The sequence below is a fragment of the Lepisosteus platostomus genome, chromosome 5 (assembly GCF_059453375.1).
Source record: "Lepisosteus platostomus isolate fLepPlt1 chromosome 5, fLepPlt1.hap1, whole genome shotgun sequence".
NCBI lineage: Eukaryota > Metazoa > Chordata > Actinopteri > Semionotiformes > Lepisosteidae > Lepisosteus > Lepisosteus platostomus.
In genome coordinates this window covers 46,634,484-46,649,151 of record NC_142615.1, presented here as the reverse complement: position 1 = coordinate 46,649,151, position 14,668 = coordinate 46,634,484, and the positions used below count along the sequence as shown (strand labels likewise).

At 39.4% G+C, this 14,668-nt stretch overlaps 1 long non-coding RNA gene and 1 pseudogene across 2 annotated transcripts; one reads left to right on the top strand and one right to left on the bottom strand.

Annotated features, from left to right (window-relative positions):
- Window positions 1-2,286: 2,286 nt before the first annotated feature.
- LOC148667507 (uncharacterized) lies at window positions 2,287-8,488 on the bottom strand. Of its 2 annotated transcripts, XR_015936959.1 has the most exons (4): window positions 7,614-8,488; window positions 7,355-7,495; window positions 3,041-7,263; window positions 2,287-2,897 (listed from the first exon to the last, which is right to left on the bottom strand). It is a non-coding gene; the product is annotated as an uncharacterized LOC148667507 (long non-coding RNA). The 2 variants fall into 2 exon arrangements; XR_015936958.1 differs by having other exon boundaries at window positions 2,287-7,263; window positions 7,614-8,480.
- Window positions 8,489-12,466: 3,978 nt separating this feature from the next.
- LOC148667506 (5S ribosomal RNA) lies at window positions 12,467-12,585 on the top strand (annotated as a pseudogene).
- The last annotated feature ends 2,083 nt before the right edge of the window (window positions 12,586-14,668 follow it).

The following is a 14,668-nucleotide window of genomic DNA, read 5'->3' as shown; positions in this document are numbered from 1 at the left end:
CTGTCTTACACTGATCGCATTCCTTATTAGGAGACCAAGGTTGTGAAGACAATCTATCATTTCTGTTCCTCCAAGGCATCAGGAAAATTATTACGCTAAAGTTGGAAAACACACTCCGAATGGCCCGTATGTTTGATTTCCGCAATCCATTTAGGCTACAATAGCCAACTTGGCACTTCTCCAGCAAAGATAGAGAAGAAACTCAGTTTAGTGAACTACTGGTGTATTCAGCACACCTTTCTCCAGCACCCATCAGGATGACCGAGTGGTCTAAGGCACTAGATTTAAGGACTTGTGTCTTTCCAGCTTGCTTGGGTGTTCTGGTCTTTGAATGGAGGTGGAAAATGGAAAATGAGATCCTGAAGTGGAGATTGCAGCTGTGGGAGAAGGAGTTGGGAGCAGGAGATCGGGGACAGACAGATCGTGTTGGACACGCTTCCCTGTGAAGTCACTGCAGAAATAAAAGAAATGGACACGAAACTGAAGCTGTCAGGTCAGTAGGGTGACTTATATGAAGTCAATGCCTGAGTGTTTATAAACAGTGTCTTTAACTGCTTGGTGAGAATATAATGAAGAGATGCAGAATGAAGTGGGAAAGACGTGTTTGATATAGCAACGGAATTATCAAAGTGATTATCGTTAAAAACACAATTTATTTATGCATTATATATTTGTTTATAGTACATAGTTTAGGATGAGTTGTGTTTAAAACATTTCCAGGCAGCAGGGTGGCGCAGTGGTTATTGTTGCTTACTCAAAGCACTGGGGCGCTGGATCTGTAGCTTTTTATCATCCTAGGAAGAGAATATTCCAGGATCAGTTCTTACCATTACTCCGTTTCTAATAAATTTGTAAATAGCATAGCCGAATAAGAGGATGAACCTTTGTATTCTCCCGTGTCAAGTTCTGATTCTGAGAAATGGGGCTGCTATCAATGAGAAGGAGAGAAGGATTCTTGGCATCTCTACCATATTATTTATTCATTCCCAGGACCCTGGCTACATCACAACAGTAGCTGTAATACTGATTGATAATACTTATTATGTTTAATTATGATTGAGAACAAGAAGACATGTTGGAAGAGAAGGGGTCGGTATCTCTCTTGTTGCGGGAACTGAACTGTCTGCGATAGAAACATGGGGGATTGATAATATTACTAATTATATATAATATACATCCAAAAGACTACAGAAACTAAAATTATCCTGCAGCTAGGATCACACCTTCCCCTTTCTCGTAACGACAGACTACTGTTCTTCTAAATTCTCTCTATTCATTGTAGGTTTCATTTTACACTTCTCTTCACCTATCCTGACTTCACACATCCTGATTGGCCTCTTTCTGGCCCCTGCTCCCACCCCTCACTCCTCCTCTCTCGCTGCTTTTGTTTTCAGGCTACATTACCTTTGCTTACTACCATGTCTTTCTCACACCTGAAGTGTGAAATGTTGTGTTTTCTTCTCTTTTCAGCATGGAATAAACCTATTACTTGTTCCTTCGCAGCCTACACATGCTGACACAGCTTCTTCACACACCTGAAGAAGGCTCCATGGCCGAAACGTTGTGTTCCCTTTCTTCTTTTTTTCAGCATGGAATAAACCTATTACTTGTTCCTAATTATATTATTGTTGATTATATAGATTATATTGTTGCCAGTGGCCTGGGGCCCCTCACATACCCAGTTATTGTCTTTTATGGGGGTGCAATGGCCAACATACATTATTGATTAATAATAAACAAGAATACTGAACATATTTCCTCCAATGATTATAGCAACTTTATAAACTATTGCAACTAGTCACTTTATAAATAAAATAATTACTAATGTATGCATTCCATACATTAAATTTGTACTTGTGGCTTTTTGTAAGATAACCCAGCAGATAATTATATTATTTATGATAGCATTATCATAGTATAAATGTAATTATTAACACAATTATTGATGTTCTTCCTATTCTCTGTTGATAAGTTTTGCTCCATATTGGTGGATATTCAGTTTTTTTTATGAGCCCAGTACTTGCATTTCTCTTGCAAGGTTTTAAACTCTACTCAAACCCCAACTTCAAGGTCTTTCTCTGCATTTGATTAAAATTGTGTACAATATTGTACAAATGCAGTAATTTGACTTTGCTGATGTGTAGATTGTTAAAATAACTACTATCCGGTTAAAGATTAGAAATATAATTTGTGTGGGGGATTCACTATGGCTTTATATTTATTTTTGTTTTAGCATGGGGTTCAAAAATATAAAAGCAATGTATTAGCACTGATCCAACAGTTGAAACGTTTTTGTGTTCATTTATTCAATTATTCTTACCTTCATCTTAACATATGACATCTACTGTACATAAAAGAACAGATGTTAACATTTTTCAAATTGTATCATCTTGTATATTAATATGCAGGTACTTTTTATTTGTGGTGGGGGTAATGCGCTTTTGAACCTGACTGAAAGGCCTTGTCCTCTTGTCCTGTGATTTCAGGCTTGAAGGCCATTGCTCTCCTTGAAGCTGGGGAAAGGGCTCCTCTTGAACAGCAGCACAGTGAGGAGGAGTGGGGCTCCAGTCTGTTGCAGGAGACAGAGCTCACTGCCGCAGAAGGGAAAGAGACACTCAGTGAGCAGCACACAGAGAGCAGACAGAGTGTCAAGGATCTGGACTCTGTGCCCATGATGAAAACAGTGCCCGAGAGTGAGACACCTGGGTTGTTAGTTTATAATGATTTCACAGAGAATGTTAATTTGGACACTAACAATATTACACAAGGTTGTAACGGAATGGAAAGGTTTGTGCTCTCTGTACTAGAGCACAAAGAAGAACTGGATGTTTTCAATCTTACAGAGCAGCACATGGAGCCCCAGTTGATTGACCCTGCAGAGCAGCAGACTGATGCACCTGTTGAAGAGATCAGTACTACGTTACAGCACCCAGAGCCAAATAAATTGAAAAGTCATTGGCACACTAATAAAGGGGAGAGAGCATTCAGTTGCAGTCAGTGTGAGAGGAGTTTTAGTTGCGGAAACCATTTAAAAACTCACCAGCTTATTCACACAGGAGAGAAGCCTTTCAGCTGCAGCCTGTGTGAGAAGAGAGCTAGTCAGGTAGCCTATTTAAAATCAATATTTGTTTTTAATTTATTCACACAAGAGAGAAACAAATTAAATGTAGTCAGTGTGTTAAGAGGTTAAGTGTGGCAAGGAAGCTAAAAACCCACCAGGTTGTTCACATAGGAGAGAAACCATTCACTTGTAGCCAGTGTGGGAAGAAATTTAGCCTGGCAGGCAATTTAAAAGCCGACCAACTAATTCATACAGGAGAGAAACCTTTCAGCCTAAGTCTATGTGGGAAACATTTGAGTCAGTTAAACAACTTAAAAACTCACCATCATTCGCACAGGTGAGAAACCCGTCAGCTGCAGTCAGTGTGGGAAGAGTTTTAAAAGACACCAGCTTTATCACATAGGAGATAAACATAGGATAAGACAATACACAGAAAGCTAGAACTGTACAATGATGACTTGATCTCCAATATTCTCTAAATCCAACCATTACATTTGTTTTCACAACAGTATTTTTTTTTATATAAATTGACATGTTCTGATCAAAAATACATTTGCATTACAAAGATGTTTTTTTTCCCCCAATTAATATTGCAAGCAGTTACTTATGGACATCGAAAATTGTTTAGTTTCTTGTCTAAAAAATTTTAACCATAGACTCACTCCTCAATACTAAGTACTTTTACAACAAAAATGTGGATTTCACCCATTGCAGTAAACTAATTTGAAACTCAGTTGTATATGTATTTATACACAGCAAATCAGCTAGTGTTAAATCCACTCAAAACTTTAACAGCTCCACATTCACCAGAGTTAAATTAGCACTTTCTAAATACTTCGAGCCTAAACTGACAGTGTTAAACTCTGAGTGTCATTTTCAGAATTCTCTGTGTTATTTGTACACTTCTGCAGTGTACACTAAGTGCAGTGTAAAGTGCTCACACTATCCAGAGTTTTTTTAACAACACTGTGGTGTCAATTAATTGACACTATTAGTGTTAAGTAACACTGAATAGGAGAGTGAATACAAATTCTTAAATTTCATTTTCTGTCCCCTTGATTTGTGTGCAGTATATTTAAAACCACTAAAGTAAAATGCTGTTTAGTTGTATGTTTTCTATGTGTGAAAGTTAACCTATAAAACAGGCAAACACAGGTAAAGTCCACTTTAAAATGTTTTTATATGTGAAAAAATGGTTTAAACATTTGTTTTCGGTGACTTTTATGCAAGTGGAACAAAAGTTTTAAAAAAAGACTTAAAATCTTAAGTAAATCTTAATTCCATGGTGAAAGGTAAGGAGAAGAAGCACGTTTAGGATGTGCAGCCTCCTCAAGTGTGAGGGAGAGAGGAGCAATGAAATAAGGCAAAGTAGACCATAGGATGGAGCAGGTAGAATAGGTAAACAGCAGGTGAGAATGAGTGGGAAGATATGTTCCAAATTTTCACAAGCTTTTCCCTATTTCTCTCAACAACAGACTCATCTCCTTCTAATTCCTCTGCGTTATTTGCAGATGTTGGCTTTTCATATCCCCCACCACCTCAATGTGGACACTCATTCTCACCTGCTCCATGCCCATTCTCACCTAATTGTCTTTTGTTCTTCTTTGCCTCATTTCTTTGCTTTCTCACTCTCCCTCCCAGCAGAAGAGGCTACAAAGCCGAAACACGTTTGTTCTCTCTACCTTTTACCACAGAATGCATCTTTACATGCTCCATTGCAGCCAATGCAGGATTGCAGATCCCTACTCGAACATCTAGCTCTGCCTTCTGCAAAAGGCCCTCATCCAATCAGCATTCCCATAAACAATAACACAATTACATTTTTCTACAAGGACATATATGTATAAATCAAATTATAACAAATATAAGAATAACAAATGTTTTCATCACTACCATATGTACCCTGAAGATCAAAAGGCTTTCACAAGTTCAAATCCTCAAATTTCAGAACATCCCTTTCCTCACTTTCAGTCACTTGGAAAGCATGGTAATGTTCATCAAGGTGATTTGTGAAGAGCTTGTCCACCAAAAAATAGATGGTGTTATCAATCATCAGTATTTTATTAATTTTGCAGAAAACTGGAATTTCTTGTTCAATCTTACTGCAAATTACAAGTTCTGGTCTGTACTATATACCATCGATTTTGAGTAATTTGTAGTGTACACATTCTTTTATAAGGTCAGTTGAAGAGCTTGTGCCAAACCAATGCCACTAGTAATTAAAAGAGAATGTCATTGGTCCTCAGTATGTCTTACTGGTAATTTTTCCCAATGATACCCAACATCCATTTAATGTTTCTTAGCAAGTGACTTTGTAAGGTTCTTGAAGTTTTTAAGTGTGGTTTTAGACACTTTGTTTGCCCTCAAACCCCATAGTCCGTACATGTAACAAAGGACTTATTATACAGCTTGGATAATGTACCATGTAGTGATGCTTTGGGATTAGGCTTCTCTCTGGATACAACAGTTTAAAAAGTTTATGATGGTCAATAATCAAATACTTCAAATGTACAGTCATACCTTCAGTATGAATAAGGGAGAAAACTATAATCATTATTTCAAACCACAAATTCCAATTTTGATTTCCTTGATGGACAAACTCACCAAATAATAGAGGAATGTTTTTGACAAGGCACCAAGTTTGTATAGCATTCAGCCCAATATTACGACCTGTGTCTTCAAAGTTAACATTTGTAGGACGTTTGTTTTATGCTCTAAAAACCCGTAATCAAAGGAGTAAATTCTTAATAACACATCTGATTTGAAAGTTTTCTGTTAGATATTCAAAAAGTAATTTCACCTCATACTGAGCCACACCCACGAGAAGCTAATGCATGATGTCATGGTGAGTAATTGTCACACACATGAAAATATTGTAGAGTTGAAGACTGATTTTTTTTTCACATCATAAACTGAATTGGGCTGTGGGTCAACTTGAAGAGACTGCCAATGCATTTCAAAAATGTATTTTCCCCACAAGATTATTTTGGGGTCATCCTCTGTATAGTCTGGGCATCTCTCTTATCAATCAAACAAAGGTGACAAAAATAATTTCCAGCAAAAGATTCTGTAAAATCAATAATAATGTGCATTCCTAAATTATCACCAGTAATACGAAAGATGGTACCATATATTCTGTCAGTGGAAAAGGGAAGATCTATATCATGACCTTCTAAAGTTCTGGTATCATTTAGCAATGGTACCGGTATAACATCAAAAACATACTTCTTAAGGTCCTGAATATAAAAAAAGCGATATCAAAAGAATATTCATAACAGCTCAGTTGAATTTTGGTGGCACATTTCCAAGAACAAAGTAAAGGCACCCAATCTTCTGATCCCCACGTTTAGAGCCAAGTGGATTAGTGGTTTCAAAATCATCCTAGTTGAATTTGTAATGTGTGGCTCAGTTTTGAGAACAGTGGACGAGACTTAAAGTAACTTCCATCACAAAAATCTTGGTGTATGACATTCTCTAAGCAACTCATAAATCTAAGAATTCCAGCACATGAATTTAAATGTTTCCAAAATGGGGACACATAGAAACGTCTCTCTCATGGGCACTTGATCATAAGTGCCAGTTTGCCAATTTTGGCAGCAATCATATCTTACCCCAAGCAATATTTATCAATTCCCCATTTTTTTCTGTATTGAAGTGGGTAAATGGCTTCTCGAAATTTGCCAAACTTTTCTGTACTGCAGATTGACTGTTATCATCTGTAGGTAAAGCTCAGAGTATCAAGTAATAGGTTTATTCCATACTGAAAAAAAGAAGAAAGAAAACACAACGTTTCGCCGTGGAGCCTTCTTCAGGTGTGGAAAGAAAACACAATGTTTCAGCCCTGGAGCCTTCTTCGCTCCACGGCCAAAACATTTTGTTCTCTTTCTTCTTTTTTTCAGCATGGAATAACTTGTTCCTTTGCAGCCTACGCATGCCGACGCAGCTACCCACCTGAACTACTAAAGCTCAGAGTCATGCTATGATTTAGAATGCAGCTCACATTAAAAATAAAGGCACAGAATAAAATCAGCATCACTCTATAAGAGTTAACAATACCTCTTTTGCTGCAGTGTCATCTACATCAAAGCTTGTGTTGGCCCTTCTGGGGCAAGGCTCGGAAAATCTTAAGTCGGTATCACTGGATGAACGGGACAATGTATCCATGCAGGAACTGGGAGTCGAATGGCCAAGGGATTCAAGTTCTTTAAAAATAAATAAGGCAAAAGAAGAAAATGAGAAAACTATTGTTTTAATGAAAACAATATTCATTAGGATCAGCTAAATGTGACTCACCCTCATTACTATCTTTGATAGTTAAACAAAGGTTTGGGTATGATTGAATTAGTTCTTGAAGTGTGTCATCTTCAGCCTCCGTTAGTGTGTCATCATAGATGTGTAACTCCGCATCAGGCATCAGTTCAAATTTCCTGTACACTGAATATACGTTATTATTAAAAAAAACACCAAATACCACTTTCAAAACAGAATACACATAAACGCATCAATCATGTTATCATTAAACAACAAATATTTTTTATCAGTAAATACTTGCCTTCACTGAGGAAATCATCATGGGAAAACCCTGGTGCCAGTCTTATATACTTATTTAATTTCTTTAAATTTAAATCTTCAGCTGCGTTTTCTAAGCAGACAAAAAATCATGGAATTATGCAATTGAAAACGCATCAGTTATGGTAGTAGAGCCTACATCACGTGCTGGTCATACAGCAAGCGGTGAGGTTGATAAAGGTCTTAAATGCAGAGCAATTTTACCTTAATATCTTCGAAAGCTAAATGTCATATTTAGAACGGTACTTAATGGACATTTTACTTTGGCTGCTTTTAGGATCAAATAATAGTGTATCTAGCTTGGATGACTTGCTCTACAGGAGATAACTGGTTTTAGTACTCAACGCAGCATCGTTATGTAATGTAAAGCTTCCACGCTCGAGAATGCTCCGGCCTGCAGTAACTTAGAATTTGTTAAGCATTTATTGCATACTATCAGATGTTTAATTTTTCTGTCGAGACAAATACACGGAAGGACAAAGCGAAACTAGCTATATAACGTTGTGAAAACGTGATGGACTGTTATATATGTGACGACGTTCAATAGAAAAATATCTCGTTCAGTAGCAAACACTGTATTTAGCTAAGTTACATAACGTTGCTAAATAGAGTAGAAAAACAAGCTATCCACTGTACAGAAAATCTTGCAAACTAATTTCACGACTTTACTCGATCCTAAAACCAAATAAACAAAGTAAAAGTTATTATTGATAACAGTTTTCGAAATGGCATTTAAATTCGAAAGACATTAAGTAAAGAAAGAGCACACTGCATTTAAATTTAAGACCTTGATCAAACTTACCGTCTGTTAATGACCAACACATGATACAGATCGTGCTGGCAGCGTCAACAGGTGTTGTATTTAACGCTAACATTGTAGCTTTTTTCAACTGAAAGCCTGTACGGAAGCCCGTTAGTGACACGGAGAAAAAATGCGTTTTATGTAACCTCGTTTCAGTTTAAATTGAATTATTATTTCGTAAATAATATTGTATAATTTAGTAATATATTGAAAAATATTTGCAATTATATTACCCCATGCAAATACCATATTCATTTATTGACTATAAAGAAGATTACGAGGCTGACGTTCTCGCGTTTTTTCGTTCCACCTTAAATGCTGCTGCTGTGATATTATGTCGTCTTTCGCCTTTCGGTCAGTACTAATCCGGATAGAATATTGTAGACATCTTCAGTGGAAGGGAATATCCAGATAAATAGCGACTGTGCAGATTGTATTGTTTGTATGGAATACATTTCAGAAAAGCGCAAACCAATTTAAAAAGCTCACAATAACACACATTTACACTGGGAAAAGGTGATTGCACTTTATGCTGTATTGCTATGGCCCTCTATCCTGATTACAAAATCGTCTCACAATTCTGACACAAATTTTACTGTACCATTTTTTAAATGACCCTCTGAACATGGCACTTGTTCTGTACAAGTCGATTGATAAAACCCGGCCTGTAAATGTTGCTGGAGAATGTAAAAGAAAGAAACAGCTGCAACCACAAGAATAACAACAAAAAGGTCATTTTGTTATTTAATGTCCTTTTGAGACATGCACTGTCAATGCACACAGGTACATGCTTGACTTCGTTAGAATGTGGACAAATATGTTTTGTTGAAAGTGTGGAAAGTTTTAATAACTTATTCCTTTCTTACACGGAATAAAAGAACAGAGTCTTTATAAGACAAAAACAACCCAGTGGGCAGTGATTCGTCCAATATACATATATATAATAGCGAAAAAACAGCTATATGTATATATACATTGCCGCAATGTATAATTAACATTGAATTGCAACGGTAATTTCGACAATATTAATAACTGCAGTAACAGATGCAGCCATTCAAAACAAGCGGGGTATGCTGCAGTATAACACGGTGGGCGTGTCGCAGTATACCGCATCATACCGTATGCAACTTAGATTATGTTAATAGCATAATCACCTTGTAAAACCGCCAGCTGGAGCTAATAAAGGTTAACCTCTCCTGTACAGCATTTGAGCTGTCACCAGAAAACGTCGGTTTCGAATCCTGATCACTGCTGAGGGACAATCTTTATTCAATTAAGAATTTAAGTTGTATACTCTTTAGACTTTTAAATTTAAACAGTGTATTACAGCATGTTAAACATTAAACATTAAAAAGGCGGTATATTTTATAAAAGCAAGATTGTTCTGTTGGACAAAAGTACACAACCTACCACCTTTATCATAAATATTTTAATTATGCAGGAATATTTTATGCATCAAAGTCTTTACCGAAGATATTACTAATAGTATTAATAAAGAATGACCTTGAACAAGCTGTAAGCTAAAAGTATTACCCTGGTCCAAATTCTTTGTAACCGTCTTTGTAAACGAAAAGAGTTTATTTTTTCATTGACAAAAAGTAACACCACAGCATTTAGTTGATCCGATCACACATTCGTTTCCAATCATACAAAGTAATTCTCGAGAATCTCCGATTCACCATGCCTTTCACATGCTCATAAACGATATTAATTTAGGAACATAAACATATTACTGTATGTAAACTGTACTGTATATTGCTGGTCTTGGTAGTTTAAAGAAAAAATACACACCAGTATTCCATTTCTCCCTAAACATTTTAAGCATCAACGTCTTACATGTTGTTATTTGGGAAACGTTTTTACGTGCTCCTTCTGACCATATTAGGATTATATACTTTGTGAAAAGTGATAGTCTTTTAACCTTTTCTGTGAATTCGCTTGTTATCTAACAAATGCATACTTTTAGAATTTGATTAACAGGGAATATAATATGGAATTTCGTATCTAAAAAAATTAATAATGATATAATTATATTCATGTACTGTCTGGTGGAATAAACTGAAGAGGTTAGTTAATGCGACATGGAATAATTAAGAATTATCACCTCTTTTTACACTTGAGAACAAATGAGAACATTGTAAGACTCTGATGCTTAAAATGTTTAGGGAGAAAGTGGAATACTGGTGTGTATTTTTTCTTTAAACTACCAATACCAGCCATATACAGTCTGTAATGTAGGGATTTCTATATGTCTTTATTTAGTGGTTACATTAGTGACAAAGGCTAAACTTTTAGCTTCAGTAACGCATACGCCGTATGGCATACATGTTTGTTTTGGGTTTTGCTTGTTCACATATCTTCCCTTTTTATAAAACGACATGGTTGAAAACTGTTCCAGAGCCACTGTTGTTTCATCAGTGAAAAGTACATCATGAAATGCCTCTCCCTGTTCAATCCTCTGGAAAAAAGAAAAGGAGCATAAAGCGTCTGATGGTCATAAACGATATTAATTTAGGAACAGCATCAGAGATATGTTTTTAACTGCACTGCATCGGAGAGAATACCATAGTGTGTTTTTTTTTTACTCCCTGGCGGAAACTGGCTTCCATAAGAATCAGTATGGCTCAGAGATTAAATAAAACTTCACTCGCACCAAACAAATGTATATTTCTAAATATCACAACATGATTGAAGTTAAGTCATTTTAATAACAATGAATAGTCACCTATGCGTTACAATATAAACATTTAAATTGATTTAAATCGCGTTTAAATCGCCTTTATTTAAAACCCATAAATAAAGCTGATACTGTTTAGACTTTTAATTATTGAAAACTGTATTACTGCAGCACAATGCACAATGCAACATAAATCGCTATGTTTGTCTTCTGTGTAATAATGTTGACCTCTCTGTCCAGCAAATTAACAATAGTAATAATAATGAAATTTATTGTATACAGTATGGCGCCTTTAAAGGTGGCTCCTCAAAGCGCTTAACAGTTTAAAAACAATAACAACACAGCAATACTGTTAGGCTGGGCAAACGATTTTTTTTAAGAAATACAAAATGAGATATAATGATGTGTTCTGGCTTAGACATTAACGAAGAGCATAACACGTGGGCGGCGTAGCGGTCGGCTCTGGCTTTCCTATCTACTATATACACTGCAAATACAACCCCCCTCTCTGCGGGAGTGCTGGCTGTGACGAATTAAACCGGTTTCACAGGTATTTTCAAAGTAGAAGGGGGCGAGATTTCCAGCGAAAGACACCTCCGCCCTTCAAAAACCCAGTAATGAAATCGCTTTAACATGCTAATGCGTTGGTGTAACAGTCCGGGCATGGCAAACTTCTAATGTCAACTCGACTATGGCGAAAGGAACCCTTCTTTCATTGGAAGACAATGAACATATTCTAGCCCTAAATGAATTAATAGCAAACATGGTTTGCATAAAAGACATTTTTCCAAGAAAGTTTAGCCTTTGTCACTAATGAAACCACTAAATAAAGACATAAATATAGAAATCTTAAGATTTTTAAAATACATGACTTTGCTAAAATTTATTTAAAAATAAAAACGATTACAAACGCCAGCGGAGAGAGAGAACAGGGGAGGAATGTTGATTTTGCATAAGGGGCGGGGCTATGGAAATGTGTATATATGGAAATGTGGAGTTACATGTTCTGGCTGTTTGTGAATTATCGTTGTTGAGTATGGAGTGTTGAGGTATTGATTTTGTGTAATGTTTTATGTTGAAAATTGAGGTGGATTTTGTTTATAATAAAGAGGATAAACTGGGATGGGAGGAGGGTTTAGTTTTGCATAAGGGCGGGATTATGATAACTGGAGGAATTTGAGAGAGTTTAATGGTTTGATATATTTGATTTTGTATTGTTGTTGTTATCTATGTTTTTGGTTGGTATTATGTTTATATGGTTGTTTTTGTTGGTTGGTCGTTATTGTGGTTATTAATCGTCGTAAGAGGTGACGGAGCTGTCCTCTCTATAAGAAAGGGGCCATTGAACCCTGCTCTTGCTTATGGCCACACCCCCTTGAGCATGCCTGATCTCGTCTGATCTTGGAAGCTAAGCAGGGACAGGCCTGGTTAGTACTTGGATGGGAGACCGCCTGGGAATACCAGGTGCTGTAAGCTTTTAAGCGCAGGAGGCGTCCTATCCCCGCTCGCTCGCTCATTCCCCTGTTCACACGTGCAGTGCGGCTTGTCCGTCTGTTTATTTGTCAGCTTTGGCGAGACACGGGTGCTTGTGTATTAGCGTGAGCGTTTTTTATTCTGATCATGAACAGTTTTACAAGTCCGCAAATGATTGAGGAAAGGTTTATCGCCAGCTGAAAAGAGACACAGCGCTTCGGCTGTGGAGACTTGTTCAGCTGGCGTTCGGGGAGTCGCGTTTTTCAGAATTGTATTGAGATCGTTTTCCACAGAGCTCAGATGTCAAAGCACAGCAGCAGCTGTCCACAGCGATCCTCTATAGCGCCCTTTCTCCCGCAGCTCCGTCCTCATTGGAAGGAAGCAAGAGTGAAAGGCTGAAGTGAAATAGAGCGGGGACAAAGGCGGTGAAGAGAGAGAACGTGGGAAGAAGAGAAAAACGCAAGGGAAAAAAAGCAGCGTCGTAAAAGAGGTGACGGAGCTGTCCTCTCTATAAGAAGGGTGCCATTGAGCCTTGCTCTCGCTTACGGCCACACCCCCTTGAGCAGGCCCTCTGACACCACAGGGGGCGTGGTCATGTGAGAGCAAGAAGAAGGAGAGGAATAGAGGATGTGTTTGTCTCAAGTAAGACTTTGTTTTTTGTGAATTTTTGTGGTTTTTTTGGTGTTTTTGGTTGATTTTGAAGCCCTCCCCTTCAGCCTAGTGCTGTTTGGGGAGGGGAGAGACTTTTGTTTTTTTGTTGTTGCTTTTTTGTTGCTTTCTGAGTCCTGTTTGTGTTTTAATGGAAGGAAAAAACATGGAGGCAGAGAATGTTATTGTAGTGGAGGAGGAGAGTGGTGTAGGAAAGAGAAGGATGAGGAATTCAGACCGCCCCCCCTGGCGGGTTTTTGCAAGGGCGCATACTGTTGTGATGGATGTGAGCGGCATGGAGAAACCATCTGCGGGTGCTATTATCGCAGCGGTGCACGGCATCTGTGGGGAGGGCTCTCTTTTTGCCTGCCGCCCCCGGACGCCAAAAGAGTTTGAACTGACTCTGGACTCAAAAGATCATGGGGACGCGGTGGCTGTGGGGCTGGATGTGCAGGCCACACCCTGCTACTGCCGCTGGCTGGAGCGGAAGGAGGTAGTGGTGTCCTTCCTCCACCTCCCGGCATATATCTCAGACGAGACTATCAAGGAGAAGCTGAGTAGCTGGGGGGTGAGAGTGATTTCGGTCATCAGGATGCGCCACTACCCTGGGACCACCATTGCTGATGGCACGAGGTTTGTTCGGATTCGCTTTCCCGAGCATGTTGCCTCGTTGCCATACAGCACCCGCTTCGCCACGGCAGAGGGGGAGCAGTACTTCAGGGTCCTCCACGACCAGCAACAAAGGGTGTGTCATGTCTGCCTGGACTCGGGGCACATCGCCAAGGACTGCCCCGAGTTCCTCTGCTATGAGTGCAGACAGCCCGGCCACCGCGCCAGGAACTGCACCGCTGCCAAGTGCCCGGACTGCCTCCACGCGCTCATGAGCTGCAACTGCGAGCCGGAGCCGGAAGATCCAGCCGCCGCAGGAGCAGCTGCCCGCAACGCCGAGGGGGTTGAAGATGGACTACGAGTGGCCGCTGCAGCTGAGCATGGAGAGTTGCCAGCAGCGGTGCCCCAGGACCCCAGTGAGCCAGCAACGCCCCAGCCGGTGATGGGGGAGAGGCAGAGGAGGCCCCTCCAATCCTGGGTACAGCGCAGCAGAAAGGAGCCAGGGACCAGCCAGCATCTCCACCAGCAAGGGCGCCCCGTTGCCCTAACAAACCTGTTGCATCCCACTCTGTGCCGCAAGAGAAGCGGAGGGAGGTTGCTCCACAACAGGCGGTGGTGCAGCGTGGTGCAGCTGAGATCCTACGGGCACCACCACCACCAGAGGCGGCCCCTCAGCGTACCAGTGGGCTTATGACACCCCAGCCTGTGCAGGGAGAAAGGCAGAGGGAGGAGGCGACAGCACCGACACCACCACCTCCACCATCACCGTCAGCGGTGCCGCAGCTCACCGGTGAGCCGGCAGGGCCCTCTTCTGGGCCCGGGGATGAGA